The 22,775-nt window shown below is 37.3% G+C and overlaps 1 pseudogene; it reads left to right on the top strand.

Moving 5' to 3' along the window:
• Positions 1-13,993: 13,993 nt before the first annotated feature.
• On the top strand, positions 13,994-14,983 carry LOC120237332 (annotated as a pseudogene).
• The last annotated feature ends 7,792 nt before the right edge of the window (positions 14,984-22,775 follow it).

The raw sequence follows: 22,775 nt of genomic DNA, 5'->3' as shown, positions 1-22,775 counted from the left end.
TCAGGCTCTTGGTCTCAGCTAAGGTCATGATCTTATTGTTCATGAGTTTGAGCCCTGCATCAGGCACTTTTAGTGCAGAGCCTGCTTGGAATTGTCTCTCTCTGCCTCTCTCCTTCTCTCTCTCTCTCTAAATAAATATATAAGTAGTGATCCCGCCAAATTTCCAGATAACACTTTCTTCCACCATTTATATATCATAAATCATCATGTAATTTCTTTTCTCTAGCTCACTTTGAGCCTATTTTACGTTTTAGCTCATATCTTTCCTTATTTTAATTTACGTAGCAACTATAACATGGATTTCTTTTTTCTACAAGATTCCATTGATCTACTATAAAGTACAGCACTTCTATCATAATAATTTGTATAATGTGCACATTATGTTCATATGACTACAAAGTTTTTATGTTCATATGCTAATAAGAACTTTGAAATCTCTTTAAGTTAAACCAAGGTGAACAAACTTGTTAACCAAAGAAAACTATAAAATAATCAATTATATAGAAATACATCTGATATAATAATGTAATAAAGAGTTTTCATAGTATGCATGGAATACATAACAAGCAAAGTTGGGTAATATAATTATTCTTTTTAGAGTTTCCATCATTTTTTTTTTAATTTTAATGTTTTTTTAAAAATTTAATTCTGAGAGAGAGAGAGAGAGACAGCGTGAACAGAGGAGGGTCAGAGAGAGAGGGAGATAAAGAATCTGAAGCAGGCGCCAGGCTCTGAGCTGTAAGCACAGAGCCCGACATGGGGCTGGAACCCACGAACCGTGAGATCAAGACCTGAGCCAAAGTCGGTCGCTTAACCTACTGAGTTACCCAGGCGCCCTTCCATTTTATTTTTTGAGATTCACTGTATGCCCACTCATTCTTCCCATCTACCAAGAATAGTGACATGCACTGCAGTGTGGGAATTTAAGAATCCAGAGCAGTATTCAGTATTGAGAAGGAAGCATGGTTTAACACAGACTATTCCATCGCCTGACTAATTTTATCTCCAAAACACCTGACCCTCTGTGGTGGTAAATATGGTTTCCCAAGTTCTAAGATATTGGGTCCAAGGAGCTCTTCATAAGAAAAGAGATGATTATGGTCCATAGAAATTTTTGCTCCTAATTAGCAATATCATTTTGGCCTCTGGTGTATAATTAGTCAAATTCTCAAATTTAAGAGTCAGGTCTTGCAAAAAAGTGACCACAACCAAATGTTGCACACCTTTGAAAGCAACTTGAACAATGAAACCTCTTCCTGCGTTGTATTTTTTTACATTTTTTCCTATGTCAAATTTTTGTCCACCTTAATTCTATTTACACAATATGCTTCAAAAGAATATGACTATGTATATTTTAGAAGTATACATAACTTTATATATACTTTTTGCTTATTAACATTACCTGCTCTCAAACAATTGCAATTAGATGTAGTTTTATGGAAAATTCTAATATTCTCAGGTCTACTTTTTTATCAGTTTTTTTCTGTTCTATAAACCACATTAAATAAATTTATAAAGCAAAAAAAATTTACATCATTTAGAAATATCCTAAGCTAAGGATAAATGGTAAGTCAGAAGAACACACAGCACAGATGGAGACAGAAAAAGAAAACAGAAAAGTGATGAAAAGGGAAAGTATTCCCATAACCTTTGCTAGGTTTAGGCAAAGGCACAGAAGGGCTTCTGAGCCAGAATTTTGTGATTCATTATGTTTAAGAGTAATGATCTGTTAAGAAAAAAAATAGTGTATTTATTTACATCTTCCAAGAAATGTGCTTTCCAGGAATTAAGCAACTTAACTAGAGGGCAGTATGTCTCCAGGCTGAACAATATATTGTGCATTTCTTATCTCTAAGTTGTGTAAATATTTTAAGTGGTCAAAAGCCTGGCTCTAACCTACTTGATGATAATAAAGTAGATCTCTGATTTTAGACCTTGGCATTCTTTATGTATGTCTGTGGCTGATGGAATGTTTAGTAAATGAGACTCAGAGGTTAATTGATTTGATTACCAACTTGAGAGACAAATCAATCAGCCAAATAGAGTCACCAAATCAACACAAATCTAACCCAGAAAGCATTGTATTTCTAACAATAAATATAGCTATCCATCACTCCTAATTATGATTCAGGGACTGTGATATAATGAAATCACAAAGTACTATTTTTACATGTACAACTGATTTGCTTAGTGTGTATGTAAGATTCTCCCCACAATTTTACTGTACTTTGAGAAAAAATGGTTTTAAAGGAAGCAGTAAGAAACCCAAAGCTAATACTGATCTCTCCAGTCAATTGCTTATGCTCAGTTACACTGTGAAATCATTAAGAATTAGTGATCCAAGAACTTTGCTATATTGGGCATGAAAGAGCAAGTGTTTGTACTGCTTAACCTTGTCTGTCCACCAGAGCCTAGGGGAGGCTGCAGAAGTTGTCCAGATGATTACAAACACCATTATTGTCTGGGTAATGGTAATACCATTACTTAGCTATGTCTAAGTAACATGCAATAAGTGACATAGTAACAATTTTCCAATTCATTTACTAATCAAGTAAACAAACTTTGGGGGCATGAGTATTTAAGGTTGCTTTAGTTTGTTAAACTAAATTACCCAGTTTGACAATGTTTATTGATCATATTCACTGGATAATTTCATAGTCTTGATTTGATTTGGAAAAAAATAGCCTGCTTGTTCTCATCCCATTATTCATCCATCTGTAATAGTCCTCTTATTAACATCTCATCTACTTCTGCAGGCAAATTTTACTGTGTGAATCTCTGGCCCTGACTTTGTTTCAATATTATATGCAGATTTAAATGCTTTAACCCAATTATATTATCTGGTATATTATTGTTCTATCTTTCTTGCCATAATCTTAGGTATTTTGGTAAAATCTCCACCTAGCGAAGGAGAAGGCTAAAGCCCTCTTCTTTCCTTGGGACAGGCAGTTGCAGGGCCTATTGGCCCCTGAATTAAAAACAAACAAACAAAAAAACTTTTCCATCTAAATTTCAGGAGGCAGGTGCCTGGGTGGCTCAGTCCATTAAGCGTCCGACTTTGGCTCAGGTCATGATCTCACAGTTCGTGGGTTCGAGCCCCACGTTGGGCTCTGTGCTGACAGCTAGCTCAGAGCGTGGAGCCTGCATCAGATTCTGTATCTCCTTCTCTCTCTGACCCTCCTCTGCTCATGCTCTCTGTCTGTCTGTCTCTCTCTCTGTCTCTCTCTGTCTCTCTCTCTCTCTCCCTCCTTCAGAAATAAATAAAACATTAAAAAAATTAAAAAATAAATGAATAAACTGTAGGAGGTTACTGGCACAGATTTGGAAGTCCCGGAGTGACCTAATCATGTACATGAAGCCAGAGGCCCCATTTAGTATAGTATTTCTGTCATCATGGTCATTTGGTCACCTTGGGCTATTCTCTATGTCCTGGGAGTAATAGGTACTCTGTCTGCAGAATGAGTGCTTCTAACCTTGATTCTTTAGCACTAGGCTTTTCCAAGAAGCTACATGCATACTCTTACTAACACCTGCTAAACAATTCTGGTAATATCTGGATAAATCTAAATGTCTTTCTTGAGAGGTAACATAAGTAATTGGCTATTAAAATCTTCAAAGAAAAGCCTTCTGTATAGGGCCCAATATTTGCCAAAAGCATATGAACCTCTGCTCTTGGGCTGATCCTGCATCTATCTAGGATCTCATGCATGCCAATCTTACTATCACCTGACTACAGCTTTGTCCATGGTTGTCTCATCTAATAAAGGATTTGTCCATTTAACCACTGGATAGCTAATGAGGAGACAATCAGTAATATACCTAAGTTTACTAATAGACAAGGTCTTATATTTTTTAATATTTATTTATTTTGAGAGAGACAGTACGTACGAGCAGGGAAGGGGCAGGGGGTGGGGGGGACAGAGAGAATACCAAACAGTCTCCATGCTCAGCACAGAGCCCAATGCAGGCAGGGTTCAATCTCAGAACCATGAGATTATGACCTGAGCTGAAATCAAGGGTCAGACGCTTACCTGACTGAGCTATTCTGGCTCCCCAAGTCATATGGTCTTTTAAATGAATCACTGGCAAGAGTGCCATACTTTATAGAAATTATAAAACTAGGTCACATAGAGGCCGACGTAGAACTTTCAACTCACACTTAGTCTGTGTGCTTCCAATTAATAGCTATTATCCATTGATTTTCTGGGTGCATTCCAAGAGTCAGGAAGTCTTAAAGTCAGAACAAACCAGCCAAATGAGAAGCTTATTGAATCCTACACTGTGAATAATAAAAAAAACTACAATATCCAAAGGTATTCTCAAAATCTTTATTATACTGTCTTATACTCTTAACATTCAGAGAGAAGGTTTGAAACAGTTTTATTATTCCCAGTAGGGGAGAGCTCATTCACAGAATATGAAGATAAAAATAATAACAATATTGAGTATTTATTGCATGCTTACTATGTATCTAGTACTATTCTAAATGCAATATTTATATCAATTCATTTAATCCATACAACAACCCCCTAAAGTAGATATATTGAAGCACTGGGGAGGAAATTGTGGCATACAGAAGTTGAATATCTATACATGGTAGAGCCACAATTTGAACTAAATAGCCTTGTTCTGGAGCCCATGCTCTTAAGTGCCTTGCTTAATACTGCATCAAAAAGCAAAAATAAAGACAATCCCAATACTACATAATTTTTAGTTCTTGGCTCAGAAAAAAATCTAGCACTCTTTCAGTTCTTTCTGAGTCTCAGAGCTAGAAGTAAAACAATTAGAGGCTGAGTTTAATGCCCTGATAGTCACATCTAATCATAAATTGATCAGAAACCATTTGGGAAGCAAGACCACCAGAATCAGAAGATAAAGATTCACAATCCTGTAGTTCTCTGAATGGGAATCTCATTTAAAATACAAATCTCAAAATGGATAAAGGACCTGAATGTGAGACAGGAAACCATCAAAACCCTAGAGGACAAAGCAGGAAACAACCTCCTTGACCTCAACCACAGCAATTTCTTACTTGACACATCCCAATAGGCAAGGGAATCAAGAGTAAAAATGAACTACTGGGACCTCATCAAGACAAAAAGCTTATGCATGGCAAAGGAAACAATCCATAAAACTAATAGACAACTGATGGAATGGGAAAATGTAGTTGCAAATGACATCAGATAAAGAGCTAGTATCCAAAATCTATAAGGAACTCACCAAACTCCACACCTGAAAAACTAATATCCAGTGAAGAAATGGGCAGAAGACATGAACAGACACTTCTCCAAAGAGGACATCCAGATGGCCAACAGACACATGAAATGACGTTCAGCACCCCTCATCATCAGGGAAATACAAATCAAAACCACACTGAGATAACCACCTCACACTGGTCAGAGTGGCTACAATGAACAAATCAGAGGACTCTAGATGCTGGCGAGGATGTGGAGAAATGGGCACTCTCCTACACGGTTGGTGGGAATGTAAACTGGTGCAGCCCCTCTAGAAAACAGTGTGGAGGTTCCTCAAAAAATTAACAATAGAACGCCCCTATGACCCAGTAGTAGCACTGCTAGGAATTTACCCAAGGGATACAGGCGTGCTGATGCATAAGGGCACGTGTACCCCAATGTTCATAGCAGCACTCTCAACAATACAAAACATGGAAAGAGCCTAAGTGTCCATCAATGGACACTTGAATGGATCAAGAAGATGTGGTTTATCTACACAATGGGATACTACATGGCAATGAGAGAGAATGAAATCTGGTCATGTGTAGCAACATGGATGGACCTTGAGGGTGTTATGCTAAATGAAATAAGTCAGGCAGAGAAGGACAGATACCATATGTTTGCACATATAGGAGGATTAAGAGGAACTTAACAGAGGACCATGGGGAGAAGAAGGGGAAAAATAGTGGGGGAGAGGGAGGGAGGCAAACCATGAGAAACTCTTGAATGCTGAGAACAAACTGAGGGCTGATGGGGGTGGGGGGAGGGAAAAGGGGGTGATGGGCATGGGGGAGGGCACTTGTTGGGATGAGCACTGGGTGTTATATGGAAACCAACTTGACAATAAACTATTTAAAAATAAAATAAAATAAAATAAAAATTTAGAGGGGCGCCTGGGTGGCTTAGTCGGGTTAAGCGTCCAACTTTCGCTTAGGTCATGATCTTGCAGTTTGTGGGTTCGAGCCCCGCGTCGGGCTCTGTGCTGACTGCCAGCTCAGAGCCTGGAGCCTATTTCAGCGTCTGTATCTCCCTCTCTCTCTGACCCTCCCCTGCTCACGCTGTCTCTCTCTCTCTCTCCTAGAAATAAATAAAAATAGTTAAAAAAAAAAATTTAGAGCACTTGTTGGATGAGCATTGGGTATCATATGTAAGTGATGAATCACTAAATTCTACTTTTAAGACCAATACTACACGGTGTGTTAACTAGCTTGGAAATAAATAAATAAATAGGAAAAACAATCGGCTATAATAATTTACCTGAAACACGTTCTGTTAGTTCAATAAAATAGTTCAAAGAATATGTACAATTTCAAATATACAAGTTGATTTCAAGCCAATTGTTTGTGCTTCATATTCAGGAAATTCACATTACCTAATTACTTAAAAATGAAGTTTAGGTTATTAGAACTTTGGAAATTCTTTTGATCAGTCACTAATTTTATACATCAAATCTTTTTCAACTTACAGTTGTTTATAAAATTAAAAATCTCATCATGCATTTAATATAGGAAAATTTCTCCTTTTTTGAATTTATTGCCTCTTGTGGATAAAAGTTATACATTATAAATGAGCATTATTAAACACATGAAAATATTGTAATATTATTTGCCATACAAAAATTTTTGCATAGCTAAAATTATGCCCTTTGTATTCATTCAACACTGCTTATTTATTGTATTCATTCAATACTGCTTATTTAATGGAATGCGTAGCTTGTATCTGAGTTGATACCTGGTTCTTAGGGCATTGTCCCTAGATCTGAGCTGGATAGACAGGTTACTGCGGGCTCTTTAATTGGCAGGAGCAGTACTCATGGCAACTTGAAGCAGCATAGCTTGGATTAAAAAAATATAGGAGCAGGAGAATCAGGATTATTTTCAAGTGACCCAAGGTTCAGAGTTGGGAAGTAAAATTACAAATGTCAAATTTATGGATGAAAATGAAAACTTCCAAGTAATTTAATAAGTTGGTGATGGAAATCTATGGGAGTTAGGGGAAATAAGGCTTGATTACCGGTTAAGGCAAAATAAGAGTAAGGATGTTTAGCACATGAATTATTCGGGGTAAGATTATGTGCCTGATGGTCTCCACTACGGATTCAGCTGTTCTGGGTTAGATGTCAGGTGAACAGCTTTGTGGAATCCCAAAGAATGGACTAGAAGCCTAGAGCACAGTGCCAATGGGGGAATCAAGATAGGAGGGCTGTGTTGATAGCTCTGTCTGTCCTTTGGACTTCTGAGAGTGAATTAAGCATGGGGATAATAACATGCTCGTACCTAAAATATCAAAATGAGTAGATTGGGAATGTATAAGAGGAAATCAAGATCCTAAGAATTGTTGGAACACTAGTAGGCACTTTTCTACTTACAAAAACAAACCAGCAAACTCTGAGAAGAGATGGTAATGGAATCATGGATAAAACATAAGCTTGAATGATACTATAGATATTTATTTGAACTTTTTTCTGACGACAATGATTGAAAGTTCTATACAATCATAATAATGATATGAACATACTATTTTCCTGGCATTTACCATATCTCTGGTAATTTTCAAACCATTTTACACCTATCAACTCATCTGATTATTATGAAACCTTGTCATATAAGTACTGTTGTCTAAATGATTTCACTTTACAAATGACTAAACTATGACATGGAGAGTATAAGTAACATGCTCATAGCCACAGAGCTAATAACTAAAAGGATCATTATATGTTCCAGTGCATAAACTCATTGAAAGAACTGCCTGCTCATAGGGATGTTTAACTGTTAAAAAATCTCAGCCCAGTTTATATTCACAATGTATAAGATTTGTATTTTATTTTATTTATTTTATCTTAAATCCTTAAAAAAATTTTTTTTCTTAAATAGTTTATTGTCAAGTTGGTTTCCATGTAACACCCATTGCTCATCCCAACAAGTGCCCTCCCCCATGCCCATCACCCCCTTTTCCCTCCCCCCACCCCCATCAGCCCTCCCCATGGTCCTCTGTTAAGTTCCTCTTAATCCTCCTATATGTGCAAACATATGGTATCTGTCCTTCTCTGCCTGACTTATTTCGTTCAGCATAACACCCTCAAGGTCCATCCATGTTGCTACACATGACCAGATTTCATTCTTTCTCATTGTCATGTAGTATCCCATTGTGTAGATAAACCACATCTTCTTGATCCATTCGTCCGTTGATGGACACTTAGGCTCTTTCCATGTTTAACTGGATAAGCCATCCAGGCATCCCTCTAGCTGATGCTTTTGCTATTACTAATAAACTGTCTTTGTCTCTGACCCAAGTGTCTTGTGATTTTATATGTATTGTTATAAACTTAATATATCCCCTCCCCCATCAAAAGATTTATAATTTTTATGAATATTAGGAAGTAGGACCTTTGGGGGATAATTAGGTCATGAAGGTGGAACCCCCATGAAGGGGATTAGTGTTCTTGTGAGAAGAAACATGAGATCTTTCTCTCTCTCTGATCCTCATGTGAAGACACAATCAGAAGATAGTATCTGCAAAACTTGAAGAGAGCTTTCACCAGACACCAGATTTCTTGGCACCTTAATCTTGGATTTCCTTGCCTCAAAACTGTGAAAAATACATTTCTGTTCTTCAATCCATACAGTCTATGATGATTTGTTATAGCAGCCCAAACTGAATAAGATAGTTCAGATAAAGTTAGGTAAAACCTCAGACCCTTTACAGACTCTGACTTAACTTATTGAAACATACATTATGTTAAATAAAATGAAATCATTTTAAACATAGAGATATAGAGTTTGATGAGCATTGTACATGTATACACATAGATAGCCACTATGATAACCATGATAGAGAATACTTCCATTACCCAAAGAAGTTCCATTGTGTTCATTTCCAATCAATCTCATCCATACCTTCAGGTACAGGCAGTCACTTGCATGTTTCTAAACTATGGATTGGATTGATATTTTCTAAAATTTTATATAAATGGAACCATGCAGTATGTAATTCTGTTTTGGGCTTATTTCATTCATGATTATTTTCATCAATGATTTCTGAGATCCAGTCATGTTATTGCTTATTACAGGAATGCACCCCTCATATTTATTGATTAGTATTCCAGTATATGAATATTGTACAATCTGCTTATACATTCTGCTATTAAGAAACACCCAAGCTGTTTTCCAGTTTGGAGTTACCATGATAAATCTTCCATGAGCAGTTTGCAAGTCTTTGAATGGAAACACATTTTATTTCTCTTGGGTAAATACGTAGGAGTGGAATGATTAGATTGCATGGTAAGTGTGTCATTAGCTTTATATAATACTGCCAAACTGTTTTCCAAATTGTACCATTTAACATTCCACCAACAATATATGAAAATTCTACTTGCTTCACATCCTCTTTAAAACTTGTACTGTTCATCTTCTTAATTTATCCATTCTAATGGCTGCATAGGGATGCTTCACATGCTAGATACTGTCAATTTCCACTTGGCATCCATTTCTATAGTCTTCTATTCCCCCTAACCCTAAGTGTGATGGGAAATCTAAAGCTGTTTTTCTTAAACTCCCTTCTGGCAAGGCTTGTCAATACAGTTAAGGTTCTTTCAGTGAGATTAATCTTAACACATTTGGAATGTGTCAAGGAAGTGAAGACTATCTTCAAACTGTGCAGTTGGACAAGTGGACTGGGGGAGCAGCTGGATTCCATGTGTTTCTCTATCTTACCAGATTCATGGGTATGGGGAAGCTATGGTATTGAGTGGTCAGGAAAGCAGCCAGTACCTGAACTCTGAGTTGCAGCTGTAGTAGAGTATATCCCTGAAATCAGAAACAGAGTGGTGACTTCCTGACTTCATTTCTTTCAGCACCCGATGATTTTGAAATCATCAATCAATTCTGTTACCTGAATTCAGATTGACTCAACAGACATAAAGAAAGAAAAATAAGTTAAAAAAAAAAAAGGTTTGTGAAAAACAGAGAAGAGACTTTAAGAGGGAAATGGCTCAGCATTCTGAATTGTTCCACCTTAATTCTCAGAGGGAATTGGTTAATATCATCATTGTAATAACTTGTTAACAAAAATCTGTTGGCCATATACTCATGATGTTAAAATTTATTGAGAGCTTACTATGTACCAAGCACTGTAAGAAGCAATTCAATGCTTATTACAGACTTAAGTCAGTCATAGTACAGGCATTGTTTCATCAATCCATTTTAGCATTTCCTACTTTGTACCAGAGAAGGATTTAAACTCAAATCTGTCTAAAACAAATTTACACAATATCACTTCCACTATGTTGCTTCTTAGACAAAATTTGTCACTAATTATAATTTTACATCACTGGGAAAATAGATATGTATGCCCCCAAAACCTTGGTCTGACCTATAAACTTACAAACTTCTGAATTCCTTTCTTCTTTTCAGGATTGTAATGGAAATCATCATTTTCTCCAATGTCCAATATTATCCTGCCATATGCAGTGACATGGGTGAAACTGGAGGATATAATGCTAAGTTAAATAAGACCTACACAAAAAGAAAAATACTGTGTGATGTCACTTTTATATGAGATCTCAAAAAAATTTTTTTTCACAGAAGCAGAGAGTAGAGAGGTAATTACCAGTGGCAGGGAGATGGGAGAAATTCGAGATGTTGGTCAAAGGGTGAAAAACTGCAGTTGTGTAGGATGAGTAAGTTCCAGAGAGCTAATGTACACCATGATGATTATCGTTAATATTCTTGTATTGAATAAAGAAATTTGCGAAGAGTAGATTCCAGATGCTCTTGCAAAGAAAGAAACAAGGAAGGAAGGAAGGAAGGAAGGAAGGAAGGAAGGAAGGAAGGAAGGAAGGAAGGAAAGAAAGAAAGAAAGAAAGAAAGAAAGAAAGAAAGAAAGAAAGAAAGAAAGAGAGAGAGAGAATAGAAAAAAGTTACCTATCGGAGGAGATAGATATGTTATTAGCTTGAGTGGAGTAATCATTTCACTACATATTTATATCAAAACATCATGCTGTATACTTTAAATATATAATTTTTACTTAAAATGTCCCTATTTAGCACACATGATTAAGTTAGATATCCCAAACTCAAAACGACAGTGAATAAAATAAACCTGACGTGTATTTCTTTATTGTGTAAAGTTTGGATGTAAGAATTCCAGGACAGACCAGAAGGTGTCACAAAAATATTAGAACTCAGACTCCTTCAATCTTGCTAGTCCACCAGTCTGAGCATACAGCTTTCATTTTATGGTTGAAGACAACTGCTCAGACTCCAGCCATCTTTTCTACATACTAACCAACAGGGAAAAGGAAACACTAAAAAGTATAATGGTATCCTCATTCTTTTTAAACACATTTTTAATGTTTTATTTATTTTTGAGAGAGAGACAGAGAGACAGAGCCAGAGTGTGAATGGTGGAGGGGCAAAGAGAGAGGAAGACATAGCATCTGAAGCAGGCTCCAGGCTCTGAGCTGTCAGCACAGAGCCCGACATGGGGCTCGAACCCACAAACCATGAGACCATGACCTGAGCCAAAGTCGAATGTTTAACCAACTAAACTACCCAAGCACCCCGGTATCTTCTTCATTCTAAGCATTTTTGCTAAAAACTGCACATACTTCTCTGCTAAGAGTCTACTGGTCATAAATTAGCTATCTTTAACTATTAGGTCAGGGGCAGAAGGCAGAAGGAAGCAGCTAAGAAATAACCTTACCTTCTAAGAGTCTCATTCTATAACATGTATACAAATCCATCATGTTCTATTAGGTGTTCAGTGACCTGTATCATATTTAACTCTTCTGTCTCAACTGCCACCACCATCTCAAATTCTACCTCACCTCCAGACACTTGATAATCCATTGTTTTTCAAAATCCTGTGTGTGTCACTGAAGGTTCAATCAGATGAGCTACATGGATAAGAACCATGACAAATAACATTGAACAAAGAACTTATAGGAATTCAACAGTAAGCAGGAGTAGAGCTAGTGAAGAAGTCTATGCAAAACTGTTGTCTCTGAGTTTGAGGAGAAGCCGGAAGAGGTATGAATCTCTTGGGCTAGTGGTCAGACAGAAAAACTGAATATGGAGGAAAACAATGAGATATCAGAACCATCAGGATGAGAATTTGCACCTGACTTTAGCGCCTTTGCTATCTGCTTTAATACTAGGATTGCGTGCAGGGAAAGCTGACTCCCCTGAGCACAGATCTGCTCACATGCCTGGCTCAGGATTCAGAGAACCCACGGGAGAAGAGCCAGCAGGAGAGAAAGGAGCTGTAGGTCTGCATGTTGTCCCTTGCCAACACCGCCACGTGCTCAGCACCCCACACCAACCTCCAAAACATAAAGTACTACCACGGCTTTCTCAGGTCAGCCTGCCAAATCACATGCACATTTATCTTGTTGTCAACCACAATCCAGAACAATGCTGGGAAGGGGATGTTTGGAAAGGTAGTTAGAGCTCAGCTTAATTGGCACAGTATAAACCTGGATGTGTTATTTGGGTCTCATTTTTAAAACACACTTCTTCAAGATTCCTTTCCATAACTCCTAAGACCAGACTAACTACTAAAATGTAGCTCTGTAGCACTCCTCTTTTTTTCTTTAGTCATATGTAGTTTTTGGTTTTTTATTGCTTATATCAGCCATACAAAATGAAAAAATAAGACTTTTAAGCTTGGATAAAGGCAAATACATGTTTTTCACTGAAAAAAAAGTTCTGAAATAGTGCCTTTAAAGTTAAAGATTTTCTCCATTTTCTCCCCATCTTCTCCCAACTTACAACAGTTTTTGTCACTTACGGATTTAATTTCATTGAATTATTTTGTTTGTATAATTTTAAAAATTAACTCTGGCAGTTTCCATATACACAGAAGTTTTTCTTTCCAAAAGGTAATTTCCATGGCGACACACAGTGAAATGGAGGCCAGCATGGTGAGTTGTTGGTGAATCTCGACCTAGCCCAAAGACCTTGGATGTTTGTTACACCATAGATTTTCATCTTTCTTCACACACCTTTACCGAATAAATAAATGTTGGAAGCAATGCAGTATTTTCGTTAAAAAATTTTTTAAGTCCCATCTGTATTATTTAATAGAAGGTATAAACAAATATGCCAAGATAATCACCAAGGAAAATCAGTTGAGTACTTACTATCTGTCAGGCGGCCTGGCCTCCATCAGCTTTTCTATACCTGTAATAAAAATATTTTTGATGAAAGGAAAAATACAAAGGACAAAAAGCATACTTTTACATAAAAATTAAATTTTCAAAGTTGTTCCCAACGTACCCAGTTTCTCCCTACAGTCAGTGCTCTGTTGAACTTAATTAAAAAAAGTGTAATGAGTTGTTTGGGTCACAAGATAAAAAGTCAGTACCATGGGATTATTTAAAGTATTAAAGTTGAAAGACAATTTGGGTTTTTCCTGGAAAAATTTTGTAATTTTTTTCTGACTTGCATTTCAGAAATTTTTCAACGTATCAAAATATTGGTTGATTTTAAATATTACGTAAGTTAACAAAGAATTTATCTTTCACTTGTGCCTCTCCTTGCATCAAATGCGAACTTGCCCAGTTTTTTCATGTTGGCCAAATATTGAGCAAAGTGCCTTTATGCTAATTTTGAGTCATTCTGTCCTATGCTTAGCAATGAATTAATATCAAGATGGTTTTTCATTTTTGAAAAATGAACTGTGATTTTTTTAATAAAAATAAGTTGAGTATTATTTATTATATTTGACAAGCTACTCAGCTAGCTAGGAAACATTTAGTGATGTCCCAGATAAAGATGTAGGTAACATTCTTTAAAAATAGGAGTCCCTGGTGAATTCTTAGGACTTGGCACTGTGTGTGATTGTTAGTTTTGCCTGTACCGCTAAAAAATGGCAAAAAGTGAATCCATTCATTAAAGAACTGTCAGCCAACTGAAATTCAGAAATAGGTTACTAATGGTAATTCAATTAATTCTACTTTTTTTCCTTAGTATATTAGGCGCATTGACACAGTTGCAAAAATGAAACCATCAACTTAATGTACTTTTTAAAGTCAACTAACAAAGGATTGTATCAGGTTTAAGAGAAAAAAATATTTTTAAAAATGTAAACTGAAATAAAACATCAAAGTATTTATTCTTTCCAACTTTTCTCCCAGCTGCAACCTTCAGAGCAATCTTCTTGGCCATGCTGTGTCTCCAGGACATCCAACAACCAATTCTGAGCTTAGCTCCTTATTACCATCAACCCTAAGCTCTCCGATTTGTCAGAATTATTCAACCAAAGGGGAGGATGCCTTCAACCCTCTGGTCAACATGCACCTGCAGGCCTCCTATACCTACCTGTCTCAGACTTCTATTTCTACTGCCATGGGGTGGCTCTGGAGGGCCTCGGCACCTTCTCTTGGCCCTGGGAAGAAGCATGAGCACGCTGAGAGTCTCTGGAAGATGCTAGTGCAGTGCAGTCTCCATGCCCTCTTCCAGGACGTGCAGAAGCCATTCCAAGATGAGTGGCATAAAACCCTGGACACTATGGAAGCCTCCCTGGTTCTGGAGAAGAACTTGAACCAGGCCCTTTTGGATCTGCATACCTTGGGTTCTGCCCCACACACCCCTGTCCCTGTGACTTCCTGGCAAATCACTTCATAGAAGAGCAGGTAAAGCTCATCAAGAGGATGGGCGATCCCCTGACTAACCTCTGCAGGCTGGCTGGCCCGCAGACTGGTTTGGGGTGGGTGACTCCTTGAAAGGCTGACCTTTAAGCACAACTAGGAGCCTGTGAAGCCCAGCAACCTTACAGGGGCCCCTCTGGCCTCCACCAGGTGCCATGGCTTATGCCCTGGAGCCATTCAGCAGCTTTGTAACCACCCTGGAGCCCTCTGGAGGTTGTGGACCAAGTGGAATCAATAAAGCTTTTTGTAGCCACTCAATCAATACAATTAAAAATTAAAAAATAATAAAATCTTATGGATAAAAAATATTTTTCTGCCTTTCTTTTGAATTACCAATTAAAAGCTCACATTCTTGTTTTTTTAAGTGTACTTATTTATTTTAAGAGAGAGAGAGAGTGGGGTAGGGGCAGAGACAGAGGAAGAGAAAGAATCATCCCAAGCAAGCCCCATGCTCATCGTGGACCTCTACCAGGGGCTTGGTCTCATAACCCAGAAGATCATGACTTGAGCTGAGATCAAGAGTCACACTCAACGGACTAAGCCACCTAGGTGCCCCATAAGCCACATTCTTATAAGTAACACCGTTATGGAAATATGACATCTGGTTGATATGAATACATCTTGTTGCTGTATTACAGAAAACACCCAGGGAGGAATCTGCTCTGCCCCTCTAAACAGACCTTCTAAATGGATTTCATCCACAAGTAAGAAGTACTAAATATCCAGACATTGTCAGAAAAGGATAGATAGATAGATAGATAGATAGATAGATAGATAGATAGATGGATAGATAGATAGATAGATAGATAGATAGATAGACAATGACAAAAGAACATTGTTAGAAAATGGAAATACTCTAAGTTAAATAGAAAAGACAGTCTTTCAATGTTTACTCTTTGTGGTGATATGCTACTTGAGATATGCCAAGAGCCATAATCTGGTACAGGGGATAGTATTATTACATCCATATTGCCACAGGACTTAGGAAAGCTTTAAGGATAAAGCAGAATTCTAAAGGAGAAGTGAAGTACAGGTTGGGAATGAGAGAAAGATTGGAAAAAGAGGATCACACATGTAGCAAGAAAGTAAGGGCCAAATGAATGAAGCAATATGAATTGCTATTATATTATTATCTATTAAAAATTATAAAACAGAAGATACATCACTTTTTCTGCTAACCCAAACAACCTTAAAAGAGTTTTCAATTGGGGCACCTGGGTGGCTGAGTCGGTTAAGCATCCTACTTCGGGTCAGGTCCTGACCCCATGGTTCATGAGTTCAAGCCCTGTATTGGGCTCTGTGCTGATAGCTCAGAGACTGTAGCCTGTTTGGGATTCTGTGTCTCCCTCTCCTTCTGCCCTCCCCTGCTCACACTCTGTCTCTCAAAAATAAATACACATTTAAAAAATTAAAAAAAAAGAGTTTCCAATCTATAGGAAAGCCTCACAGTAATAGATTTAAAATAGAAATCCACAGTTATTTTACATGGCCAAGGTTTTAATGCACCAAGCGAAAAATAAACCCTAAAAGGAGAATAAACTAGCCCAGAGAGAAATCAGTCATATCACTCATAGGTATAATTGGATTTGATTGGTGAAATTTGAGTATGAAAAGTGCTATGTTTTTTATTATGTAAGTGATCACAGTAACTTGAGACCAGATTAACTTTACCGAAGATTTCTTTCCTTACCACTCAAATTAAATCTGCAATAGTGGTTGGGGAAACTGCCACTTATACCCAAATGCTTTGTTCTCTCTGCATATCAGTCAATAAGCAGAAACATTTTGTAAACCTACCTGGAATGCCATCTATGATAAAAAACTGCCACTGTACCTAGTAAAGGACAAAAATTATCCTGGCTCATCAGAGACCTCTGTATTGGAAACTTCTACAGAAATTTACAATTTTCTCCACATTGGAATGGACCTACATTCTTTTTTTTAAATTTTTTTAACGTTTTATTTATTTCTGAGAGAGAGAGAGAGAGACAGCATGAGCAAGGGGAGGTCAGAGAGAGAGGGAGATACAGAATCCGAAGCAGGCTCCAGGCTCTGAGCTAGCTGTCAGCACAGAGCCCGACATGGGGCTCGAACCCTCGAACCGTGGCATCATGACCTGGGCCGAAGTCAGACACTTAACCAACTGAGCGACCCAGGCACCCAGGGACCTACATTCCTGAACCATGAGGTGGCTTCCTGAAATCTGGATCATGGCTAGTGCAAATGAATATTCCCTAGGTGCTTAATAGAATGACTTGCACACACAAAAAAGTGCCGTGTGTTGGATGAATGAATGAACAAATGAATTTTCTGGCCTAAATTGTGTTTATATGATGTAAAGCATAGTGTCAAGAAAGGTTTGCATTAATTAGTAAAAGCAATACTCTTCCCTTCATTCTGCCCTAGTGGCAATAAGATACCCAGACTGAGATGACCTCTAGACTCTGTCTGACCTTATGTGTCAGCTTCAAATCATATCCTCCAAACACTCAGAATAAGAGTCTGCATCCTACTAGGAATGTTGAAGGAGTAAAAAATCATTCTAAAACTAAGTGAAGGTTTCAGTGAGTGGCTCTTTTTTAGATAAATAAGGAAATTCAGATGGAGGGGGTACACTTAGGTTTACAGACTCTTGATGCCTGCCTGAAGGGTACAGAATATACCTTATTTTCTTATGAAGTCATCCTGGCATCAATAGTGCTACCCTCAAAAAATGTGAAATCTAATTTGAGAGAAGATATATCAACACTCATGGAATATAATATAGCAATGAAATATAAAGCAACAAAAAGGGGGTAGCACAAAGTCATGAAAAGCTTAATCAAGGAAGTAGAATTGGAGTAAGACCTTGAAAAGTAAATTAAGATTTGAGTGAGCTGGGATACATCTAAGCACATTCCATGTAAACAAAACAGTCTTTAAAAACCAAGGTTTTGCATTTGCTTCAATCTGCATGCTTCTAATATTTTCTTCAGTCCCATTCCAGAAATTGAATCTTTACTATTCCTGTATCCCTTTATTTTATGTCCCATCTGCATTGGAAACAAACAAACAAAACAGCCCTCCTTCTCCTGATACCTGATACCCACTTGTTCTAAGGTGCTTCAGAGAGTTTTTCAAACTGCGTTTTAAGCTGATATTTCAAAGCTAAACAGGACCTCAGAGATAATACAGTTTAATCTTTTTATTTTACAAAGAAAGAAAGAAAGGTCTAGAGATAAAAGGTGACTTTTCCCAAATCACATAATAGTTAGTGGCAACTCAGTCTAGAACTTAAGTATCTAAAATCTGCTTAGTGGGAAAGTGTAATACTGGCTGTTCAGAATCCAATGCTTGCTATCTCCCAAGATCAAAGAAAACTCAATACGGTGGTTTATAGCTTTCTTTTCTCTTAATAATTATGATTGTTGTTATCATGAGACAGAGCAGGGGCTGGATTAGAGTCCCCTCAACCCTGACCACAAAATCCAGCATTCCTCAAGAGCTGAAACCCAGTGTCTCTTCAGTAGCATATCTTGCAAGAATGCGGAAGCAGCATGCTAAACCAAAGGAGGGACTCAACTACAAAGACTGGTGAAGACAAAACCAAAGTTGGACCCCAGGGTTGACATTTCCATGATGTTCTCCCTCATTATAATACTGAAAACTATGACCAGGAGTGGAGATTTAACATGCAAATGAGGCACACAATGCATATTTTGTCCACAGTGCCTGTGCACCCAACTTCCTGTACCTACTTCCAACTACCTGTCCTACATGCTTAGATGTCACTCTTTTCCTGACTTACTAGACTCTTTAAATTTCCCTGGCCTTTGTTCTGAGAGCCAGCATGAAGGACATTTTCCTTTATGGTGTCTCCTTTGTGCCGCTTTGCTTGGAAATTCCCTTTTGGCCACAATTTCTATTGCTTGGAGAGCCAAGGACCAAAGTAGGTAACAATTATATTCTGATAAAATTAGTAATATCATTATTGTGTGGTACATATCAATTTCTTGCAATTGTCTCTTTTCTAAACTTTATATTCTTTTATCAGTGTACAAGAATAAAACTTATAAATGTCTAGAGGTTTTAATCTATGTTTTTCAATTATGATGTGATTTCCATAGCTTCTGTATATTAATTATGTTATTTCGAGCATACACTCTGGTCTCCTTATTTCTTATATCTAAGGAGAAATAATTATATTATTTAACTAGATTCATCTCTCTGTGATTTTCCCATGCCATTACCTAAAAATTTCGCTTATTCTTTTCGCCTTACTCTGTAATTGTTAAAATATGTATAATTGATTGACTAGGTTTTATGTAATTTTTACTTTATTCCTTACCTTTACTTGTCACATTAATTTGCATTTTCTTCACACTTAGTCCTGGAATATTTCTATTTCTTCTCTGTACCTGAATTGAATACTATATGGATTAAGCAGAAAACAATATATTTGTCTATGGAGCATCAACTGAAAAGCTTTCATGTCACTCATCCTTACAAAAGCATGCCAAATTAATAATGAAAGCAATTGGAGACTGTATTTCTGTACTAGCAAGGCTGGCCTGTTCCATAATGAGAATAGTCTGACTCCAAGGAACTCAAGGGGAAACATGATTATGTTCTAGGAACCCATCACATAAACCAGATATTAGTCCTAGGGTAGCCAAAAGCACACAACATTTTCTAGGTATTAAAAAACTATATTTGGGGGAATGCTGTGAGTATTCATATTATCTGCATCATTTTTTTAAACTTTGAGAAAGAAACATAGACTTTATATAAGAAGTAATAAAGTCATAGAGATGCCTTTCCAGTATGACAGAGATAGCCATATACATGCATTAAAACATAAGAAAGCTAAAGTTCTCCAATCCTATCTTTATTTAAAGTTCAGAGGGTTGCCTGGGTGGCTCAGTCGGTTAAGCAGCCAACTTCAGCTGAGGTCATAATCTTGCAGTCTATGAATTGGAGCCCTGTGTCAGGCTCTGCGCTGATAGCTCAAAGCCTAGAGCTGCTTTGGATTCTGTGTGTGTCTCTCTCTCTTTGCCCCTTTCCTGTTCATACTCTCTCTCTCTTTCTCAAAATTAAGTAAACATTAAAAAAATTTTTAGTTAAAAAAATAAAGTTTAGAGATAATATCTGATAAGTCATTCAGTGATCAAATGAAGTTCACTCAGTCTCTTATCTGCAATTATGATATCCAAAATTGGAAAATTGAAAAAAATGTAATTTGAGGCAGTCTGAACACCTATACAGTATGAACCCATTTAACCTCACTTACATTGATATAAACTTATTTATAATATTTATTTGTCCTACCTAATATGAATATTCCCAAATATCCCTGCAGAAATATTTTATTAATGTGTTTGATTATCCAATGCCACTATTCTTCTCTGCTGTTGGTAGTACATAATAGGCTATATTACTTTTCTAAAATTTAAAGATATTTGAATTAAAACTACACCTGGCTATACAGACATATATTAATATTTTAAATTTATATAGCAATATATATTTTTCAAACCCTTTTCACATATGATTCTCTATCCACTTGAAAACGTTGGAAGTCATATAAACTTTCAGATTAAGAAATTGAGACTCGGGTAGCTTGGTGATTTCTCCAGGATTATGAAGCCAGTAATAGCCAGGCCTTGAACCTGACTGAATTAAAGTTCAATCATTTGATTTAACTTAATGAGTGCCTACCATTGAGTACCTACTGCATACTAGAGTTCTCTCCACTTTCCCAAATCTGATTCATCATCTGAAGTTGTTTAGTATTTGAAGAGAAAATCTATTCACAGAGTTTAAGGCAAATTTTCTAACTTTGGCAAACGTCAGTAATTATTAAATTTAGCCTCAAATATCATAAGTGAAGCTGGTGTCCTCCCACTTTGTCATATAAATGTTGAGTCTGATACATTGTCTACCACGCAAACAATAACTACCTATTGAAATCTCTCTTTATGAATATTTCTGATGATTTAGTTAGCAAACAAAGTAAATCCTAAAAAACAATAGTTTCCAATTCTGAAATGAATGTATGATTCATTTTAGAAATGTTCTGTGTAGTCTGTTTTTGTAACTATATTTCAAATCTTTCTTGTTTCTACCTAAGAGAATGAGAACAGCCTGATTCCAAAGAACTCAAGGGGAAACGTGCTTATGTTCTAGTAACCGATCACATAAACCAGGTATTAGTCCCAGGCTAGCCAAAAGCACACAACATTTTCTACTTGTTTAAACATTGCATTTCAAAGTATGGGAGTTCATTTTGTTGGCTCCTGTAGAGTTTTTCTTCTCTTTTAATGGAAAGCATACCACTTCAGCCAGGCGTTTTGTGTAATGACCACTAAAAAATAATGTTCCAATCTGAACAGTGACTTGATCAATTTACAAAGACAGCAAGACATTCCTCCCGAGCAAGTGTCCATCTAACATTTATGCAGTGTTTCTCCCTTCTTGTTCCATAAGTATGTGAAGCTTGGCTGACTGCTCTTGGCTAATCTCTGCATCACCATCACAGAATTCCTGAGGTAGAAGTACCCCGGGAGGAAACAGACCTTAATGACCTTATGAACAGAAGCCCAGGGAGGACAGGAGGCTTGCAACTGGTCACATAAACAAGTCACCAAGTAGAAGCATTTAAATGAGACCAAAAAAAAAAAAAAAAAAAACCCAAGCCAAGAACTTTTTAAACAAAAGCAATTGTCTTCTAAACCCAAACTACTGACTGGAGTAGGGTAGGGAGGGGCACCAAGAATGGGTTTTTAGTAGGGTACTCTGGGGATTCTTAAGGCTAAAGACAAGAAAAACATTCCTACCTATCTCTTTCCTTGCTTTCTTTCTAAGAGAAGCAAGCTGATATATACAGCATGATGGGGAAATAGAAAAACTTTGAAATGCTGTCATTCTTAATGAGCTAGCTATATCAACTAACATATGGGTCAGGAAAAAGTAGATTAAAAATGGATTAGGTTTAGAAGAAACCATACAAAGTTGCAAAGTAGGAAATACCAACCGTGAGCCCAGGTATGATTTCACCACAAACCTGTTTTGTTTCAGTTGCCTATATATTCTACAAAATTTGATTCCACAAAACCTATTCTATTACTTTCTCCTTGTATCTGTAATTTCTGACCAGTGTTTGTACTATTCTTTAACCCTACAAGTTAGGTATTCTTCGTATATTTTTGGTACAGTCAGCACACATTTAGATCTACCAATAAGCCTACCATCCTTGAACCTGTCCCCTCATTTTCTGCCTAGTACCTGGTCACCTGACCGCCCTGAACCTGGAAATTTAACCTCCTACAAATCACCTACAGCAAGATAGGTGCAAGAATGTTTTCACCAGAAAGAAAAGTCACTTAGATGCTGATACCAGAAAAAAGGGAGAATGGATTCTGGGCAGGCAAATAGAGCAGATGTCCACTACAGATGGCCTGGCAGAGCAGAGCAGAAGCCCCTCTCACTGCCACTCTCCACACGCACCTAGATTTGACCAGAGCTGGTCTGTCACTTCTTATATGAAGACCCGGGGTGTTTTAATTTCAAGAGTTTTACAAGATGGGAAATGGAGACCATTTTGCAATGACTAAGTAGAGGTAACTAGCCCAAGCGGGACTATTATAACCAGAGTTGCAACAATTTCATGAATATCAAAACAAATGGCAAGGCAAAGAAATGTTCAGGAGGAGATTTAGCAGGTCAGCAATTTGTACTGGTGTAGGCTGACTTAATCAGCTGCTGCCACCAGAGAGGAAATAACAACAGGCTGTTCTTGAGCAAAATAACAGAGAATCACAATTGTCTAAAAAGCCATCCAACCTGGTAGCCTTGAAGTGTCTCCTTTAGTGAATTTCTCAAGTAACAACCCAGCAGGCAATGCGAAAGGGCTG

This window comes from Hyaena hyaena, unplaced genomic scaffold, assembly GCF_003009895.1.
Source record: "Hyaena hyaena isolate Hyena2069 unplaced genomic scaffold, ASM300989v1 scaffold_177, whole genome shotgun sequence".
Lineage (NCBI taxonomy): Eukaryota > Metazoa > Chordata > Mammalia > Carnivora > Hyaenidae > Hyaena > Hyaena hyaena.
This window is presented reverse-complemented; position numbering and strand designations above follow the sequence as displayed.